Here is a 20,005-nt window from a genome sequence, read left to right on the forward strand (position 1 = left end):
TAAACAAAATATGATGTATACATAGAGTGGAAAGTTATTCAGCCTTAAAAAGGAATGAAATTCAGATATATGCTACATCATGGATGAACCTTGAGAACATTATGCTGAGTGAAGTAAGTCAGTCATAAAAGGACAAATATTGTATGATTCCACTTACATGAGATACCTAGAATAGGCAAATTCACAGAGGCAGAGACAGCAAGTATGACAGAGTACCAGGGACTGGGGAAGGGATGAAAGGGAAGTTATTGTGTAATGGGTACAGAGTCTCTGTTTGGAATGATGAGAAGGTTCTGGAAATGGATAGCAGTAATCGTTGCTCAATATTGTGAATGTACTTAATGCCATTGAATTATATACTTAAAAATGGCTAAGATAGTAAATTTTATACATCCATATTTTACCAAAATAGCAAAATAGACCACGCTGCTCACCTACAAATATCCATATAACATTTAAAAATAGATATCAACTAATTGAATTCAGCAATGGATTGTAATTATAATGTACTACAATTTCAGCCTACTGACAATCATAGAAATGAATATTAAAATGAGAGTGGCAGGCCGGGCGTGGTGGCTCATGTCTGCAATCCCAGCACTTGGGGAGGCCGAGGTGGGCAGATCATGAGGTCGAGAGTTTGAGACCAGCCTGACCAACATGATGAAACCCTGTCTCTACTAAAAAATACAAAAATTAGCTGGGTATGGTAGCACTCACCTGTAATCCCAGCTACTTGGGAGGCTGAGGTAGGAGAATCGCTTGAACCTGGGAGGTGGAGGTTGCAGTGAGTCAAGATGTCGCTACTGCACTCCAGCCTGGGTGACAGACGGAGACTCCGTCTCAAAAAAAAAAAAAAAAAATTAGAGTGACAAAGATTATGACAAAAGATAATGACATCTAGTATTGGCAAGGATAGGATATGAGAAAATTTCCAGTCATACATAGTTGGTGAGAAGAGAAATTAGTATAGCCTTTCTGAGTGACTGCTGGACAATATTTATCAAAACTCAAAATGTTCATACTTTTTTGTCCAAGCAATTTCACTTTTAGAAACCTATCCGAAGGGAAATATTGGACAAATGGATAAAGGATATGTACAACAACATTCATTAAAACATTGTTAACAACAGAGAAAAACCAGATTAAAAAACTAAAGGCACAATTATAGAGTACCAAGTAAATAAATTAATCTGTGCAACAAAATACCATACAGTTATAAAATTATGGTATACATCTGTATTGGCTGAATTCAGAAGATACAATACCATTTACAATAGCCGCAAATATTTTTTAAAAAATAAATATTTAGGCCAGACATGGTGGCTCATGCCTGTAGTCAATGAACACAGTATTTCTCTCCATTTATTTAGGTCTTCTCTGATTTATCTAATCAGCATTTTATAGTTTTCATCATATGGCTCCTGCATGTTTTGTTAGATTTATCTCTAAATACTTATTTATTTATTTATTTATTTATTTATTTATTTATTTATTATTTGAGACGGAGTCTCGCCCTGTCGCCAGGCTGGAGTGCAATGGCATGATCTTGGCTCACTGAAACCTCCGCCTCCTGGGTTCAAGCAATTCTCCTGCCTCAGCCTCCCAAGTAGCTGGGACTACAGGCACGCACCACTATGCCCAGCTAATTCTTGTACTTTTAGTAGAGACGGGGTTTCACTATGTTGGCCAGGCTGGTCTTGAACTCCTGACCTCATGATCCTCCCGCCTGGGCCTCCCAAAGTGTTGGGATTACAGGCGTGAGCCACCACGCCCAGCCTCGCACTCCTTATTTTAAGAATTACTATAAAGTTATTAGTGAAGGGCTAGACACATGAATCAATGGAACAGAACAAAGAGTTCAGAAGCAGGACCACACAGATATGGTTAATTGATTTTTGACAAAGTTGTAAAGGCAAGTCAATGGAGAAAGGAATCTTTTCAACAAATGGTGATGGAACAATTGATCATTAATATGCAAAACAAGAAGCAAAACCTTGACATAAACCTCAGACCTTACACAAAAATGAACTAAAAGTGGACATAGATTTGAATGTAAAATTCAAAACAGTAAACTTTTAGAAGAAAGCATAGGAAAAAATCCTTGTAACCTCATGTTAAGGAAAAAGTTTTTAGATACAATACCAAAGCATGATCCATAAGAGAAAAAAATGACAAATTAGACTTCATCAAAATTTAAAACTTTGGTTTTGTGACAGATGCCTTTAACAAAATGAAAAAACAGGCCGGGCACAGTGGCTCACGCCTGTAATCCCAACATTTTGGGAGGCCAAGGTGGGTGGATCACCTGAGGTCAGGAGTTCGAGACCAGCCTGGCCAATATATTGAAACCCCATCTCTACTAAAAATACAAAAATTAGTTGGGTGTGGTGGCACACACCTGTAATCCCAGTGACTCAAGAGGCTGAGGCAGGAGAATCACTTGAACCTGGGCAGCAGAGGTTGCAATGAGCCGAGATCGTGCCACTGCACTCCAGCCTGGGTGACAGAGTGAGACTCCATCTCAGAAACAAAACAAAACAAACAACAACAATAAAATAAAATAAAATAATAAAATAAAATAAAGAAACAAAGTATAGACCTAGAGAAAATATTTGCAAATCACGTCTGACAAAAAAATACATATATGTAGGATAAATAACTCTCAAAACTCAACAGTAAGAAAACAAATAATAATCCCCAAATGGGCAAAAGATCTAAATAAATACTTTACTAAAAAAACTTATGGATGGCAAATAAACACATGAAAAAATGCTCAATGCTATCAGCAGTTTGGGAAAGGCAGGTAAAAACCATGAGGTCTCACTATATGCCTATTAGAATGACTCAGATTTTAAAATGAGCAATAGAAAGTGCTGGAGAGCACACGGAGGAACTGAAATTCTGTCTCTTTTTTTTAAAAAAAATTATACTTTAAGTTCGGGGATACATGTGCAGAATGTGCAGGTTTGTTACATAGGTATACACGTGCCATGGTGGTTTGCTGCACCCATCAACCCGTCAGGAGGAACTGGAATTCTCAGACGTTACTGGTGAGAATGTAAAATGGCACAGCCATTCTGGAAAACAGTTTGTCCATTTCTCATAAGGTTGCACATCACTTACTGTATGATCCTGTAATCCCTAGCTATTTCCTCCAGAGGAATAAAAACTTGTGTTCCACACGAACACCTGCTCGTGGATATATAGAGCAGCTCTATTCAGAATGGCCCCAAACTGGAAACAACACAAATGCCTTCAGTGGGTGGGTGGATGAGCAAACTGTGATACACCCACACAGCGAAACACTCGGCATTAAAAAGAGAACTACGTGCAACGACGTGCATGAATCTTAGAGACATTATGCTGAGTAAAGGCAGCCAGGCTCTAAAGCCTGCGTGCTGTATGGTTCCATTTATATGACATTCTAGAAAAGAAGAAAAAAACAAAAACTACAGGGTCAGAAAATAGGTCAGTGTCAGATAAAGGAATCTTTATCTCTTTTTTAAAGCAAACGTTTAATTTTGAGATAACTGTAAATTCCCATCCAGTGGCAAGAAATAATAGAGAGTTCCTGGGTACCCTTTACCCAGTTTCCCCCCAGTGACCACATCTTGCAAAATGATGTTACTGTATCAAAACCAAGACATTGGTTGGGCGCAGTGGTTCACGCCCATAATCCCAACACTTTGGGAGGCTGAGGCAGGTGGATCACTTGAGGTCAGGAGTTCGAGACCAGGCTGGCCAACATGGTGAAACCACGTCTCTACTAAAAATACAAAAATTAGCCAGGCGTGGTGGCGGGTGCCTGTCATCCCAGCTACTCGGGAGGCTGAGGCAGGAAAATTGCTTGAACCCGGGGGATGGAGTTTACAGTGAGCTGAGATCTTACTACTGCACTCCAGCCCAGGTCAAAGAGTGAAACTCCGTCTCAAAAACAAACAAACAAAAAAACCCCAGGATATTGATGTCGATACATTTTATTCAGATTTCCCCAGTTTTAACTGTACTTGTGTGTGTGTCAGTCTCTTACCTCTTAATGATACACACTAAACTACAAAAAAGGTGACTTACTTACCCATAAACAGTGGGGTCACAGGTAATTTTTATTTTAATACATTTCTACATTTTCTGATTTCTTAATATTAAGTACATTTGACCTTATTTTTGTATAACAGATGGCACACACAAAAGAAGAGAGCTAACATATTATGTTCAGGAACGTCGTAATAACATGAACGTTTGGGAGCCCGCCAGTCAATTTAAGAACATTGTGCTGTGGGTTTAACTTTTAAAATAACAACAACAACAACAATAAAGTTATTAAAATAATCCCCCTTTTTCCCTCCCTGAGCTTCAGGGACGGCTGCACTAAGAAGCTGATTCATGCTGTGCTGTGGGCGTGACTGACTGGAGTCTGAAGAATTGAGTTCGAGTCGGGCTCCCCCGCCATTAGCCTGTGTGGCTCATTTTTTCTTGGCCTCTCTGAGCCTTAGTCACCTCCTTTGTGAGATCACACACCCAAAAGCGCCAGGTGGAATGTCAGACTATTGAACAACACCCTGTAGATAAAGGGCTGGGCCTGGAGATCAGGGACCCGAAACCCCAGTACAGAGAGGAGCGTGTCAACCATCCGTGCCGTACTGTCTGAAAATGCTCCCTGGCCTGTTTTTGTGAATAAAAGTAGCCATCGAAATTGGAGTGAATGATGAAAATTCAAACAAGAAAACTCCAACTTCCTGAAATTTTATTTCATGAAAATGAGACTGGCTGAGTTTGAGTCTTTTCCAGTCTAAGGGGGAGGAGCTGAAAATGACAAGACAGTGTGAGCAGAGCCACTGCGTGGGGGTAGACAGGCAGGTGGGCATGAGGCAGATTCAGGTCCTGACCCCACATCCAGTGGTGGAGGGAAGCCACGAGGAGCTTTCCAGACGGGGTGCAGGAGGCTGGGGTTCCCAGGTCCCCCTGTGTGACCTGTGTGGATGTGGAGAATGATCATTATAACCTCCACCTGAATTGCCCCACCAGGTCCAAGCCACCATCATCTCTCGTATGGATCATAGCAGTACCCCTACAGGGTCTCCCAGCTTCCGTTCTTTCCCCTTATAATCTATTTTCTGATTCAAGATCTCTGATGGCTTCTCCTCGATCTCCTAGTGAACTCCATGCTGCCGACAAGCTCACCTGATCGGGCCCCAGCACACCTCTCCAGCTGCATCTCATCCTGCCAAAGTTGGTCCTACCTCAGGACCTTTGCACGCCCCTGCCTGAAGCACCTTTCCCCCAGCTTTCCCCACAGCTGGCTCCCCGTCAGCATTCAGGTCTCACTGTCAATGTCACCTCCTCAGAGGCCTTTCCTGATCATCCTGTCCAAAATAGCCCTCCCTGTCACACTGCAGCGCACTCTGTTTTATTCATAGCATTTATCAGTATGGAAAATTTTCCTGTCAGGCTTAGTTTTCTTGGCTAGTAATTAGAATGTGAACTCCACAAATACTGGGACGGGGCGTGTCTTGTTCACTGCAGCATGTCCAGCACCTAGGGCAGCACCCACTCAGTGGACAATGAATACCTATTTCAGATGCATATTTGATGAACAAATGAAAGTGAAGAATACTGCTGAAAGCCACATGGCCAATGAAGGATGGAACCAGGGCTAGAGCCCAGATCTCAACCTGGGGCGTGGGGTCGTGGCCACTTCCCGTGACCTCCGCATGCCCTCCTTTCCCCTCTCTAAACCTCACAAAGTCCCCCTCTGTCTTAGTGAAATAAAATGAACGCAAACTTCTGTCTGGGGTGGCATGGGTTAATAATGAACGTAGGGCAGCCTCAAGAGAAAAGAAATCTCACCAATAAAGACTAAGAGAGAAGTGTAAGATCCCAGGAGTTTTTGTGGCAAATGGAGAGTGCTTCTGGGCTGATTTTTAATTGAAACTAAAATTCCACTTTGGGAGGCTGAGGCAGGCATATCACAAGATCAGGACATCGAGACCATCCCGGCTAATATAGTGAAACCCCGTCTCTACTAAAAATACAAAAAAATTAGCTGGGCATGGTGGCAGGTGCCTGTAATCCCAGCTACTCGGGAGGCTGAGGCAGGAGAATCGCTTGAATCTGGGAGGCGGAGCTTACAGTGAGCCGTGATCGCATCACTGCATACCAGCCTGGGCAACAAGAGTGAAACTCTGTCTCAAATAAAATAAAATAAAATAAAAAAAGGAAAGTAAAATTCTAAGAAACTCTACCAGTAACTGTCAGAAAGCCTCCCTGATCATTTATTCATTCCTTCAGTCACTCACACATTCACTCATCAAACATTTATTCAGCGTTTCTATATATTTGTGCAGGTGCTGCTTCCTTGCTCCTCCCCCAGGGGACCTTTGTGGTCGATTTCCTGTCCTTTGGGGCTGCTGGCCACACCAGTGTAGGGGAAGAGCCCCCAAGGGACAAGCTTGCACGTAGACAGGAAATGGAAATAGAAGCAGCTCATTCTCAAAATGCATCAACATCTCATGTGTCTTTGCTTCAGGAATGAGAAGAATTTTTTAGGAAATAAAGCTTGCCCTTTCAAGCACCAAACCATGCCTCTGAATGTTTTCTCAATTAATCTGGTTTGGTTTGGTTTGGTTTGAGATGGAGTTTCCCTCTTGTCGCCCAGGCTGGAGTGCAGTGGCGTGATCTCGGCTCACTGCAACCTCCGCCTCCTGGGTTCAAGCGATTCTCTTGCCTCGGCCTCCCTGAGGCTAGCAATTACAGGCACCTGCCACCACACCCAGCTAATTTTTGCATTTTTAGTAGAGACAGGGTTTCGCTATGTTAACCAGGCTGGTCTTGAACTCCTGGCCTCAGGTGATCCACCCGCCTTGGCCTCCCAAAGTGCTGGGATTAGAGGCAGGTGTGAGCCACGGCGCCTGGCTGTTTTCTCAATGAATCTTGATGGAAGCTGATTGCATGCACCGTGCCATAAAACGGTGACGATGGCAGGAGCTATCAGTAGGTGAGGACAACCCTACCCTACACTGAGTGGCTGTTACTGTTTGACTTCTCACGTGTGATTCCTCATTTCAGCAGCACCGACTGTGTCCTGCACTTAGTGGGTGAGTGGAGGCTGCAGTCCAGCCCACTGCTCTGCTGGCCTTTTTGTAATTTACCCGGGCAGGGAGGGTGAGGTTTTGCAATGCATCCATCCAAAGAGGAACTTGCTGTAATTTGTCTGCTCAGAGGGGTGCCTCTTTCTGATTTGAACAAAGTGCCTTCTGTGTTGGCCGCAGCCCTGCCTGGGCTGTGTCTGCTCCTCCACCCAACTGCCAATTTGCTGAAGGCTGGGAAGCTGGATAAGCACATGCAATTGTCTTGTATGTAAAATGAAGAAACAAAGCCTGAGAACTGATCAATGAAAAGAGCATCAAACTTCCATGCATGGACTTGCAACTTCTATTTGCTCAGAAGGCCCTCTGGCTGTCTTCTGAGTTCCTGGCAGTGTTTTGGGTGGCTGAGGTTGCTGAGTAAATCAAAGAGCCTCTTCAGAACATAATCCATGGGGCAGAAATTGCACAAGACCTGAGAGGTTAGAGATGAATGAATGAGACACAGTCCTTGCCCCTTGGGGCTGCATGGTCTACCAGTCTGCCACCTCGTAATGACCGCAGGGTGGCTGAACTTGCCCAAGACCCCTGGAACAGACCTCACACACCCATGGCCCACCATTAGCACACTGAAACTGTCTCACCGCCCCATGCACGCAGCATGCTTGTGATGGTTTATTTTAGGTGTCAACTTGACCAGACCAAGGGAAACCCAGATGGCCGGGGAAGCATTTTTTCTGGAGGCGTCCGTGAGGGTGTTTCCAGGAAAGATGAGCATCTGAATGGAGGGAGTGAGTCAAGATCTGCCCTCAGCCATGTGGGTGGGCATCACGTGATCTGCTGAGGGCCTGAAATAGACAAGAGGGAGGAGGAAGGGCCTGATGTGCTCTCTGTGCTTCAGCTGGGACCTCCATCCTGCCCCTGGACAAAAATCAGCGCTCCTCATTCTCCGGTCTTCGGACTTGGGTGGAGACTGACGCCATCATCTTCCCTGGTTCTCAGGCCTTTGGACTCAGACTGGAATCACACCACGGGCTTTCCCGGGCCTCTATAGCTTACAGACCACAGATGAGGGACTTCTCAGCAGCCACAATCACAGGAGCCAATCCCTGCTAATACATCCTTTTGTTTTCTATCCACCCCCTACCCACCTCCCAATCTCTCTCTCTCTATCCTATTTGCTGTGTTCCTCTGGAGTGACCTGACTAATACAGTGCTTAAGAAGACTACCCATTTCGCAGACTCATGTAAGAGACTCTCAGAGACTGTGCTCTGTCTAGTATATTTTTAAAATTCACTTTTCACATAAACAACCTTGCATATGGCAAAACTCTAAAAGGCACAGATAGCTATGCAGTGAAAGGCCAGGCTCCTTCTTAGCTATCCTCTGGTCCAAGGGTCCCCCAAACCCCGGGCTGCGGACCTGCGCTGATCCATGGGCTGTTAGGAACTAGGGACACGGCAGCAGGTGAGTGGCTGGTGGGCCACCAGGACCTCCTGAGCTCCGCCTCCTGTCAGATCAGTGGTAGGGTGGCGGCAGGGGCATAAACTTCTCATAGGAGCTTGAACCCTATTGTGAACTGCGCATTCGAGGGATCCAGGCTGCCCGTTTCTTAAGAGAATCTAATACCTGATGACCTGAGGTGGAGCGGTTTCATCCCGAATCCATCCCCAGCCCCAGCTCCCTTCCCCACCCAGCCAACCCCTCCCCCCCCCCAAACCCCGTCCATGGAAAAATTGTCTTCCATGAAACTGGTTCCTGGTGTCAAAAAGGTTGGGGACCGCTGCTCTGGCCCATCGGTTTCCTTCCCCAGGAGATGCCACCGTTTTTGGAAATTTGAATCTGTGGCCAACATTTAAAAGTCGTATTTCATCTAAAAATCAAGATTTCCAGCTTTTATTTAAAAGGAGTAACTGGAAGATCTAGCGACACCAAACCCACGATCCTGTGTGGCGACAGTTAGCTGGAGTTGCCATGCAGCTTCCCTGTAGAAGGGCCATGTGCTCCCCAGGATCTCGGTGTCCCTGTTGAGTTCACAATGGGGACGCTGAAGCCGGGGGCAGTGCCAGGCACACCACACCAGCACTATCAGCCTGTCCACATCACCATTTATGCTACCTATTGGGTTCTTAAAAGCAGACATGAGCCGGGCATGGTGGCTCACGCCTGTAATCCCAGCACTTTGGGAGGCCAAGGCAGGTGGATCACGAGATTAGGAGTTCAAGACCAGACTGGCCAACGTGGTGAAACCCCGTCTCTACTAAAAATACAAAAATTAGACGGGTGTGGTGGCGTGCACCTGTGGTCCCAGCTACTCAGGAGGCTGAAGCAGGAGAATTGCTCGAATCTGGGGGGCAGAGGTTGCAGTGAGCCAAGATTGTGCCACACTGTACTCCAGCCTGGGTGACAGAGCGAGACTCTGTCTCAAAAAAAAAGCAGACATGTTGGCAATCCATGTTCTATATTGTGGTTCAAGTTGCAGTTCACAAAGAGAAAAGTTAATTGCAGAATTTCTGAAATGGGCTGGGCATTAGGGTTGCCACACAGTGCCCATAGAAGTCTTTCAACAAACACGGTGCATCTCTGTACTTCTCCCTAGCACCCGATGCCCTGTACAGTAATCCTCCCTTATCTGCAGCTTCACTTTCTGCAATTTCAGTTGCTCAAGGTCAACTGTGGCCCAAAAATACTAAATGAAAACTTCTAGAATGAAATGATTCCTAAATTTTAAATTGCACACTGTTCTGAGGAGCATGATGAAACCTCTCACCTTTCTGGTCTGTCCCTCCCGGAATGTGAAACGTCCCTTTGTTCAGTAGGTGTACACGGTGTGTGCTACCTGACTGTAAGCCATCATGGTTATCAGATGAACTGTGGTGGTGTCGTAGGGCTTGTGTTCAAGTCACCCTTATTTTACTTACTCATGGCCCCAAGGTGCAAGAGAAGTGAGGCTGGCAATTCAGATATGCCAAGGGGATGCCTAAGACCTCCGATAGTACTGAACCTGCCTGCCGTCAATCATCCAAGGAGAAGCTGTAAAGTGCTCCCTTGAAGTGAAAAGGCAAAAGTTCTCATCTTAACAAGGAAAGAAAAAAATTGTATGTTGAAGTAGCTAAGATCTGTGGTAAGGACAAATCTTCTAGCCATGAAATTGTGAAGGAAAAAGACCTTTTTGCTAGTTTTGCTGTCTCATCTGAAACTGCAAAGTTGTGGCCACAGTGCTTCATTAAGATAGAAAGGGTATTAAATGTGTGGGTGCAAGACCTGAGCAGAAATGTGTTCTGATTGACAGCAGCCAGGTTCAGTGCTATTGGAGGTCTGAGGCATCCCCTGGGGGGTCTTGGAGTGTGTCCCCTGCAGGTAAGGGGACTACGCTATTGCATTTGTTTATCATCTGGCTGCCGCCACTAAAATATAAGCTCCCTGTGGGCAGGGGCTCCATTTTGCTCACTGTTGAGTCCCCATTACCTGACACTGTTTATACCACATGGAAGGCCCTTGATAAATATGCTTGAATAAATGAATGAATGTCAGGCACTCATATGAAGACAAGGCAGGGTCACTGTCCCAAAGCTACCCTTGGGCTAGACGACAGAAACACGTCTGTTGGGTATGGTTGCTACAATAAACGACACAGGAAACAGAGATTAGTTTGATGCTCAGAATACTGCAGAGAAGACAGCAGTCCCATAGGAAGCGTGGAGACAGACACAATGGTGAGAAGGACATTGTGCCACATTGACCTGGCAGCTGCCTCTGTCACCTGGGGGTGGCCGATCTTTCTCGGGCCCTATCATGGACAGCTGAGGCTGCAATGTTTGACTGCTGCTTTTGTGCCAGAAGGGCAATGTGCAAGGTACTGACCAACCAAACATGTCATGAACATGATTTAGATGAGCATGTCAGGGCTCATCTAAAAATTCCTCTCCCTCCCGCCTTAGCGCAAGAATAAGACATTACAGGAGAGCAATACACCAGCCTCCACCCACAGTCAGCAAGACTCCTGGCAGCCAAAATAGGCAGCAGGACAGTGACCAAGGGACAAATCCCAACAACCTGGGAGACGCCCTGTGGTCACCCCCGCCGTGGCCTCTCACTTACACTGCCCACAGCATTCACTCATTATTTCACTTATTCCATAGTTCCTGAGCACCTCCTATGTGTCAGACACTGTTCCAGGTCCTGGGGATGTGAAAATAAGTTAAAATACACAAAATGCCTGCTCTCGGAAAGTTTGCACTCTAGTGGGTGTGTAGGGAACAGAAAATCGACCAAATAATTAAATCGTATATTAGATAAAGATAGTGGTATAAGAATAACCTTGGGAAGGGGGGGGTTCTAGAGTTGGGGAGGAGTGTGCAGTGTCTACATATAGATATTTGGATATATAGATATTTAAATATAGATTTAAATATAAACTTTTAAATTTGATTGTCAATTGATAGATTATAATTGCATATATTTATGAAGTACAAAGTGATATTATGATAGACATATATAACGTGGAGTGATGAAATAAGGCTAATTAACATATCCATTGAATACGTATCCTTTTCCTGGTGAAAACATTTGAAATATTTATTCTCTTAGCAGTTGTGAAGTATATAATACACCACTATTAACTATAGTCACCCTGCTGTGCAATGAATCTCAGAAACCGTATTCCTCCCATCTAATGGAAACTTCATACCCTTTGACCAGCATCTCCTTATTTCCCCCAATCCCCAAGTCTGTATGTGTTTTGTTTTTTGTTTGTTTGTTTGTTTTTGAGACACAGTCTCGCCCTATCCCCCAGGGTGGAGTGCAGTGGCACGATCTCGACTCACCGCAACCTCCACCTCCCAGGTTCAAGCAATTCTCCTGCCTCAGCCTCCCGAGTAGCTGGGACTACAGGCGCCCACCACCACGCCCAGCTAATCTTTTGTATTTTAGTAGAGATGGGGTTTCATCACGTTGGCCAGAATAGTCTCAATCTCCTGACCTCGTGATCCTCCCGCCTCGGCCTCCCAAAGTGCTGGGATTACAGGTGTGAACCATTGCGACCAGCTGGTTTTTAAAAGGATGATCAGGGAGATCTCCTGAGGAGGTGCCATTTGAGTGGGAACCTGAAAAAGGCCCGACAGCAAGCCATGCGGTATCTGCAGGAAGAACGCTCTAAGCAAAGAGAATAGCCAAGTCCTGAGTTGCGAGGGTGCCCAGTGATTTTAAGGGACAGCATGGTTGGGGCGCAATGAGTGGGGGACACTACGAAGATGTTGGGAGACAATTCTCCATAGGTTTCTGTTTGTGCATGCCTGGTGAGCATTCTTCTGCATCATCTTTTCAAATACGTTTGTACAGCAAACGGCCTTGGAAGATACTGTCCGTTCTAGGACAGAAGGCAGATTAATTTGCTGTCAATAGAATAGAGATAATGGCTCCTTTCACGGTAAAAGTTGGGCAGGTTTGTTTGCAGCTCGTCGTGAAAATTTGGGGTTTCCTAGGCTCAGGGTTCCTGAGCTGTGATGCACAGAGTCCACTTGGGTTCGGCTCCTTGCGGCGGCCCTGGGTTGGGGGCAAGCAGGACCTACAGTCACGACGCTCATGCTGCTAGCTGTGCTGTGAGTAATAGAATTCTTTGTCTTTGACTCTGGAGTCTCATGTCTTCTGCTGGTGACCATGAAACGGTGGTGGGCTAACTTGTTAGTTCTAAGTTAACTTATAACTAACAGATCCTTCTAGCTTGTAACCAGGCCCTTCACTGTTTGTTTGTTTGTTTTTGTGACAGAGTCTCAGTCTGTCACCAGGCTGAGTGCAGTGGCACAATCTTGGCTCACTGCAACCTCTACCTCTCGGGTTCAGGTGATTCTCCTGCCTCAGCCTCCCGAGTACCTGGGACTACAGGCACCTGCCACCACGCCTAGCTAATTTTTTGTATTTTTAGTAGAGACGGGGTTTCACCATGTTGGCCAGGATGGTCTCAATCTCCTGACCTCATGATCCACCTGCCTTGGCCCCCCAAAGTGCTGGGATTACAGGCGTGAGCCACCGCGCCCCTCCCCTTCACAGTTCTTGGCAGAGGGATGAGATCGGAGACAAAGAATGAATGAACGAACAAAGGGAGGAGTGAATTGGGATTTAGAGACCATTCTTCCTTAAACACAGAATATCAGCATTGAATGAGTCGCAAGCCAGGTGCACACACACAGCTCTTCACTCCCTTGGGGTACAACAAGCCCAAGGACTGACCACAGAACCATAGAAGCGATCTATGGACACGGCAGAAAGAAGCGAATGGAGCCACCTGTTCATAGCTGCTGCTCCCTGTCATTGGTGTGAGATAAAGTGGGGGTGACCTCCTGGATAGAAGAGAATACTGAAGTAAGAGGGCTTGGAGGAGGATCCGAGGAAGCCTGGCTCAAGTTCAGTGTTTCTGTCATGAAGATTCCAGATCTGACAGTCCCTTGTCCCCCCATCCCCCCAGCCCCTCATTGCTGGCTCCTGGGACAAGCTATTCAGACAGAAGAACCCACCACCTAGGCCTCCCTATACCTGCAGGAATAAAGCCCGGGCAGACAAGACGCGGAGCTTCCCAGGGCCACACTCTGCCTCCTGTCCTCCAGCCGCTCCTGTGGCACAGAGACAGGGGACCCGCAGAGCCTGGGTGACCTGCCTCTGTTGCCTCCCCTCTTCTCCCACCAGAGCTGCCTCATGCCCTCAGGGTTTCAGGGGCAGCTCAGGCTTACCAGACACCATAGCTGTGTTTTTGTTTTTTGTTTTGGATCAGAGCGTGTGGTGAGTGAGCTGGCAGTGAGGGGGTAAGGGAGTGAGAAGACAGAGCTCTGGGTCCTGAGGGGGCCCCTCAACCTTTAGCCCTTGCCCCCATGAGGTCTACTTTTCAGATTCCCAAGTGACCGGGAGGTGAGGGTCCTGCTGCCCGGGCTGGCCCCTGTGGACAGGGACAGGCCTGTTTCCTCAGCTGTGTCTGCTTCTGACCGGAAGGAAACACCTGGATATGAAAGAGCCGGTGGGGTGGGGTGGGGGAGCATTGTTCCCAGGGGCAGGGAAGCTTGATGGGATCTGATGGGGCCCCAATGCAACAGGGAGCAGAGGGCGACGACTGCAGCTTGGCATCTGCAGCCACCATGTCAGCTGAAGCACTTGCGTGGAGACAGTAGAGGGCCCACAGCAGGTTCTAATGGGAGGCAGCGGGGCATGGTGGCCAGGCAGGTGGCATTCCAATCCTGTCAATAGGGCAACTTGGGCTGCTTGCTTAAAACCTCCATGCCTCAGTTTCCCTATCTTAAAGGGGACTTGACAACAACGCCTACCTCACAGGCTTGTCATGAGACTAAATGAGATGATATTTGAAAACCACTTAGAGCTAAATAAATAAGTGGACCGTGCCGGGCACGGTGGCTCGTGCCTGTAATACCAGCACTTTGGGAGGCCGAGGTGGGCGGATCACAAAGTCAGGAGATCAAGACCATCCTGGCTAACATGGTGAAAATACAAAAAATTACTACTGAAAACACAAAAAATTAGCCAGGTGTGGTGGTGCGCGCCTGTAGTCCCAGCTACTCGGGAGGCTGAGGTAGGAGAATCGCTTGAACCCAGGAGATGGAGGTTGCAGTGAGCTGAGATCGCACCACTGTACTCCAGCCTGGGCGACAGAGTGAGACTCTGTCTCGACGACAACAACAACAACAACAACAACAACAAGGACCGACCCGCGAGTGCTCTGTACACCCCCCAGTAGCAGACACACACCCCTTCTAGCTGTGCTCCCCCCAACACCTGACTTTCCCACCTGCTTTCCTGCCTCTGGGGGTTTGCACACTTTGCTCCCCATTGCTGGGGTGCCTCTTGCCACCTCTTTGCACACCAGGTCCTCCCTTGAGCCTCAGCCAGGAGCCACCTTCCATGGGAACGTCCCTGAGCCCACACCCTGCAGTCTCTCTCTTTCATCCTGCACCCACCACACACTGCCTGGCTCGCTGAGGACCCTGGCAGGTATTACTTTCTGGGTTGGTCACTCGCAGCTGTGTTCAGACCCTCTTTGCAGGCAGTCAGCTCCTCAAGGACAGAGACCAGGCCTCAGTCAGATGCTGGCACACATAGAAGATACCCGATTCGTGTGTAGGGAGAGAATCGGCCAGACCAGCATGACTTTCACTAAATTCCCCAGGAAAGTGATGGACGGATGATGTCCCAGAAAGGGCATGGACTGAGACCCAGATGTTTCACATTGAGTCTTGCTCCTTGCTACTCCACTCTGCAATCTTTGGCAGATTGCTTCATTTCCCTAAGCCTCAGTCTTCTGTCCTATAAAATGGCACTAAAACACTTATCCAGTCAACCTGTAACTGCTGGTGAGAATCAAATGGGAAAATGGGTGTACTCTGCAGCACAGGCATGAATCATTAGTCCTATTATTAACGGCATGTACAGGATTCCAGAAGAAAGGAGAATCCTTCTTACAGGGTCCTGTGTGCTTTCTTCTTGTGAAAATGGGATGAAACAGTCTTGACTTGGCAGAGTTACCCTGCAGTGTCTGAGGTCACCCTTCTCGGAAAGGTGGCCATGGCAGCCCCGAGCCTGGGTAAATAAGAGCCAGGGGTGTTTCAGCCCCCTCAGGGCTCCCCTTCCATCTCCCTCCTTTCCGCCCCTCTGTCTGTTCTGCTCAGATCTGCCTGCCTGGCGAGCTCCATCCAAGCCAGCACTTACCTTGGCTCAGTGGTAGCTTCTGGGCTCCCCAAGTCCTTCAACCAACTCCCTACAGTCCTGTGCAAGGCCCCCAGTCCCAGAAAAGCAGATGTCTTGGGAGGGCCTCCACGGGTGTCTGTGGTCTTGACTGTGCTCTTCAGATCTGCAGAGGAAAGCTCGATGTCTCACAGCTCTGTCCCCTCCTCTTCCTTCCCCTTCCTTGTGGCCCTCGAAGCTCCTCCCAGAATGCGTTCTGCTGTGAGACTGCTTTCTAAAGAAGCATCTGTGGTCACCCACGGTCACTGGAGGTCCTTTATTCTGATCGAATGCGACCAATTTTATGGGACGGGAGGGACACCTCCCAAGAGACTCCCTCTGGTGTTGACGGGGGAGGGATTGATGCAGGGAGCCCTGACCTCTCTCTCAAGCTCCAGACTCACCAACCATCCCCCATTCCTGGACATGGCCAGTCAGATGTCCCTCAAGCACCTCCATCTCAACAGGTACAAACCGAGCTCATCATTTCCCCCTCTAAGCCCACTTCTCTGTTTCCCGCCTCAGAATCAGCAACCTCGGTGTCATCAACGCCTCCCTCTCCCTCACCTGTTACGTCTAAACTGCACCAAGCCCAGTCAATAACTCATGAATCCTCCACTTTCTTCCATCCCTATGGCTGTCACTGTTTCACCTGACTACCATGATCTTTCTCCTGAAACACCACAATAGCCTGAGGTCCTTCACCCCACAACCAAAGGTCTCTAAGAGTGAAACACAAATTTCTTCATGTTACGGTCCCGCTACAACCTTCAATGGCTCCTTATTACTTTAAAGAGAATGGCCAAACTCCTCAGTGTGACTTGCCAGACCCTGCTTGATCTGGTCCCTCCCTAAACTCCAACCTCATGCTTTATCCCTCACTCCAGCCCCTCCCAGAAGTACTGAAGTCTCTTAACGATCCAGGCTGTGGGAATCGCTTCCCAGCCCTTCTCCTGGCTCGCCCCTTGTCATTTGTTATTTATCAGAGAAGAACAAAAAGCAAGCCTAAGAGGCAGGAAGAAAGCGGAGTGCCAGGGACGCTGGCAGAAGACAGAATGCCAAGGAGGAGATGATGGTCAACAATGTCAATGATTGCAGAGAGGACACAGGTGAAGAGAATGAAAAAGCATCGGCTGTCCTTGGCAATTCGGAGACAGCAGTGCTGGGCAGGGACAGTAGAGCTTCTGGGGGAAGTCGATCAACTGCATGGTAACACGTTTGCTATTTTGTCATTTTCTTTCTTTTTTTCACATTTTGAAGCCAAACACTATTTGGGAGAGTCTCTGACACATTTCTAGAGCTTCGAAAAACTCGCAGATTCTGTGCTGTCATCCCGTTGGGCCTAATGGGTAAATGGCTCTAGAAAGTGACAGATTGCTGACAGCATGGTTTGAGTGCTGGATCCAGCTATGCCTGAAATTCTGGTGCTAAATCTACTCTTGGACTGTTCATTGTATATGATCCAATAAATTCCATTCTTTTTTGGATTAAGCCTGTTGGAGTTTGTCACTTAACTCAACCCAAAGAGCTTTGGGGCTGTGAAGTCACTGATCTTTTTCTGTAGGGGCTTGACTAGGTTCTATGCTGACCCCTCATTTTGCAGAGGAAGCTATTTGGAAAAAAAGTCCAGAAATGTAAATCATTTACTCTACAGCTATGCCTTCCTCCCACAGCTGCTGCTTTTCTGTCCCCTTCATGTGACTGAAGTCACATTCTATCTCGCATCTTCGTATTAATGTTCTCAGCTCACATGTCTGCCTTGTTCCTCCTCCCTCCCTCAGTGAGTTCTGAAGGAGCAGGGGCTAGGGTGTTGTTCATTATTCCATCCATCACAGGGCGAAAGACTGTTAAGAGAATGCCTGGCTTATTTGTGAAGCAAATGGGTGACTGAATGAAGGAAACGAATATGCCCAGGACAGAATAAAGGACCAAGAACTCAGCCCCTGCAGGTTCCAGACTCAGCAGCACCCGGGCAGTGTGGCCACCCTGGGCAGCCCCTCTCCTTATCAGCCTTGACTTTAACTGAATCGGAAATCACAAGCTGAGGTCACTTCTTGTGGGTGCATTGCTGCCTTATCATCAGCTGCCATTTCTGCAACTGCATTGGCTCTGGTAGCCATGGAGGGGGCAGCCTGGTGACCATAGAGAGCCCCTAGAGCTGTCCCTTGCAAAGAAGAGCTAGGGTGCTTTCATTTTTGAGTGCACACTGCTGATAGCCAGCCAGGAACAAAGGACAGTGGGAGGAGGAGGTGACGATAGGAAGGACGAAGTTCCCCCACAGCCCCCAGTACACCGTCCCTACCATCACCAAGGCAAGGCAGCACTACCCCTTTGACCAATTCCAGCCATGTCTTTCCTCTCCAGACCATGTTCTTAGGATTTGCTTAATCTGAGTTTTCCAGGCTGTGCTCTTACCAGGTTTCTCATCTGCGCCAATCTCCCAAGAGCAGCCCCCTGTTTCCCTGCCAAAAGGCAAACGATCCATCAGCATCAGAATTGTAAAAATTAGGGTTCCCTGGTTTCATTGTACTAGGTCTCAGATGACCTGGTCAGTTAATGGAGGCAAAGACCCCCCCCCCCCCAGAATGATCAATGCCCAAGATACAGAAGCAGAAGGCTCACCATCTATTGCCACTCCTCCTCCTCCTCCCTCTGCCACCCTCCTCTGCCAAGTGAGGGTCCCCACTCCTGGTAACCCTTCTGGGCATAGCTGCAATGGCCTCTCCTCAGGTTCCTCTATCTCAGCCCGGGTGTTTGGAAGTCTGTTCACATAACTCGCCTTGGGGTTACAAAGTTACTTTCTCTACAGATAAACCACTGCTTCTATTCCATCCTCATCCATTTTCCAGTCCATGACAAAGCCACTGAGAACTTTAAACCAAAATTAAATATTCTTGCCACTGCGGACTGAACCATGGGTAAGGGGGGCCAGATACTGGCATTGGGGAGGTCTGCAGGACCACAGTATTGGAGTCAGGCAAGAATTACTTGCTTAGAACAGGAGGCCCCCAGGGTCGCTTGTGTCCTCTCCTGCAGTGCCACCCACCATGGGAGCTGCTCTGGGATTATTCAGCATTGAAGGCAGCAGAACTTGTCATTTCTGTTTTCTAAGGAATCCACTTACATGTAATACTAATAAGCAAAGTCGATTTTACTAAAGATTATGTGGGAGGATGAAGGGAGAGTACATCACACATCTCTTGGCAAACTATTCAAAAATCCTCTGTGGATAGTTCAGAGGATCCCGACGTCCCTCCTCGAAGCCGTGCCATTGGAGCGGGCAGCCTGGAATATGGTGGAGTTTTGTGCTTTTTCCTTTCTCTCTTCTCCCCACATGACCCTGACTCACGAGTGCTGGTTCCTCCATCTCGGATTTTTTCACAGACATACGTGAATTGTCTTTGACGTGCATTTAGAGCACTTCAATTCCATTCCAATTCTTAACTCCCCATTTCTCTCTCTCTCTCTCTTTTTTTTTTTTTTTTTTTTGAGATGGAGTCTTGCTCTGTCGCCCAGGCTGGAGTGCAGTGGCCCCATCTCGGTTCACTGCAACCTCCGCATTCCGGATTCACACCATTCTCCTGCCTCAGTCTCCCGAGTAGCTGGGACTATAGGCGCCTGCCACCATGCCCGACTAATTTTTTTGTATTTTTAGTAGAGACGGGGTTTCACCGTGTTAGCCAGGATGGTCTCGATCTCCTGACCTTGTGATCCGCCCGCCTTGGCCTCCCAAAGTGCTGGGATTATAGGCGTGAGCCACCACGCCCGGCCAGCTCCTCATTTTTCTACCCCAAACTCATCACCACCACCCACACAGATGGCTCTCTGGTTGGCAGGTCCCATTTTTAGAAAACTGTGAAAGGTAATAAACCAGAAAAGAGCTGTTAGGAAAACACATTTTGCTTCGTTTAAACAATCACCTCATGAGTCAGGTACAGTTACACAGATAGGTCAAGTTTAAAAGCTCACATCCCTGGTGGAGGTGAGACTCCAACCAAGGACCCCCCAGTCCTAGGACTTCCCACCCGACCCCAGGAAGATCTGTAGGCTGAGCCAGCCTGAATCCTGAATCACTTGACCTCAGTCCAGGAAGGCCAAGGTAGTGGCACAGGCAGTACCTACCTCCAGGGCACCTCTGCCTCTGGTGCAGTCCCTCCAGCTCTTGCCCACGGCCCAGGGGCAGGCAGGACAGCATTAT

At 47.6% G+C, this 20,005-nt stretch overlaps 1 protein-coding gene across 7 annotated transcripts in view; it reads right to left on the minus strand.

Annotated features, from left to right (window-relative positions):
- PIK3R6 (phosphoinositide-3-kinase regulatory subunit 6) overlaps window positions 1-19,271 on the minus strand; it is a 70,111-nt gene extending 50,840 nt beyond the window's left edge. For 2 of the 7 annotated variants that reach the window (XM_031657367.1, XM_031657366.1), the window contains exon 1: window positions 15,793-19,267. The gene's annotated coding sequence lies outside the window, so the exon portion shown is untranslated. Of the gene's footprint in view, window positions 1-720; window positions 777-15,792 lie in introns of those variants that run through there. The other 5 variants (XM_031657364.1, XM_031657368.1, XM_031657369.1 and 2 more) reach the window with 5 other exon arrangements.
- Window positions 19,272-20,005: the final 734 nt, after the last annotated feature.

The sequence above is a fragment of the Papio anubis genome, chromosome 17 (genome assembly GCF_008728515.1).
Source record: "Papio anubis isolate 15944 chromosome 17, Panubis1.0, whole genome shotgun sequence".
NCBI lineage: Eukaryota > Metazoa > Chordata > Mammalia > Primates > Cercopithecidae > Papio > Papio anubis.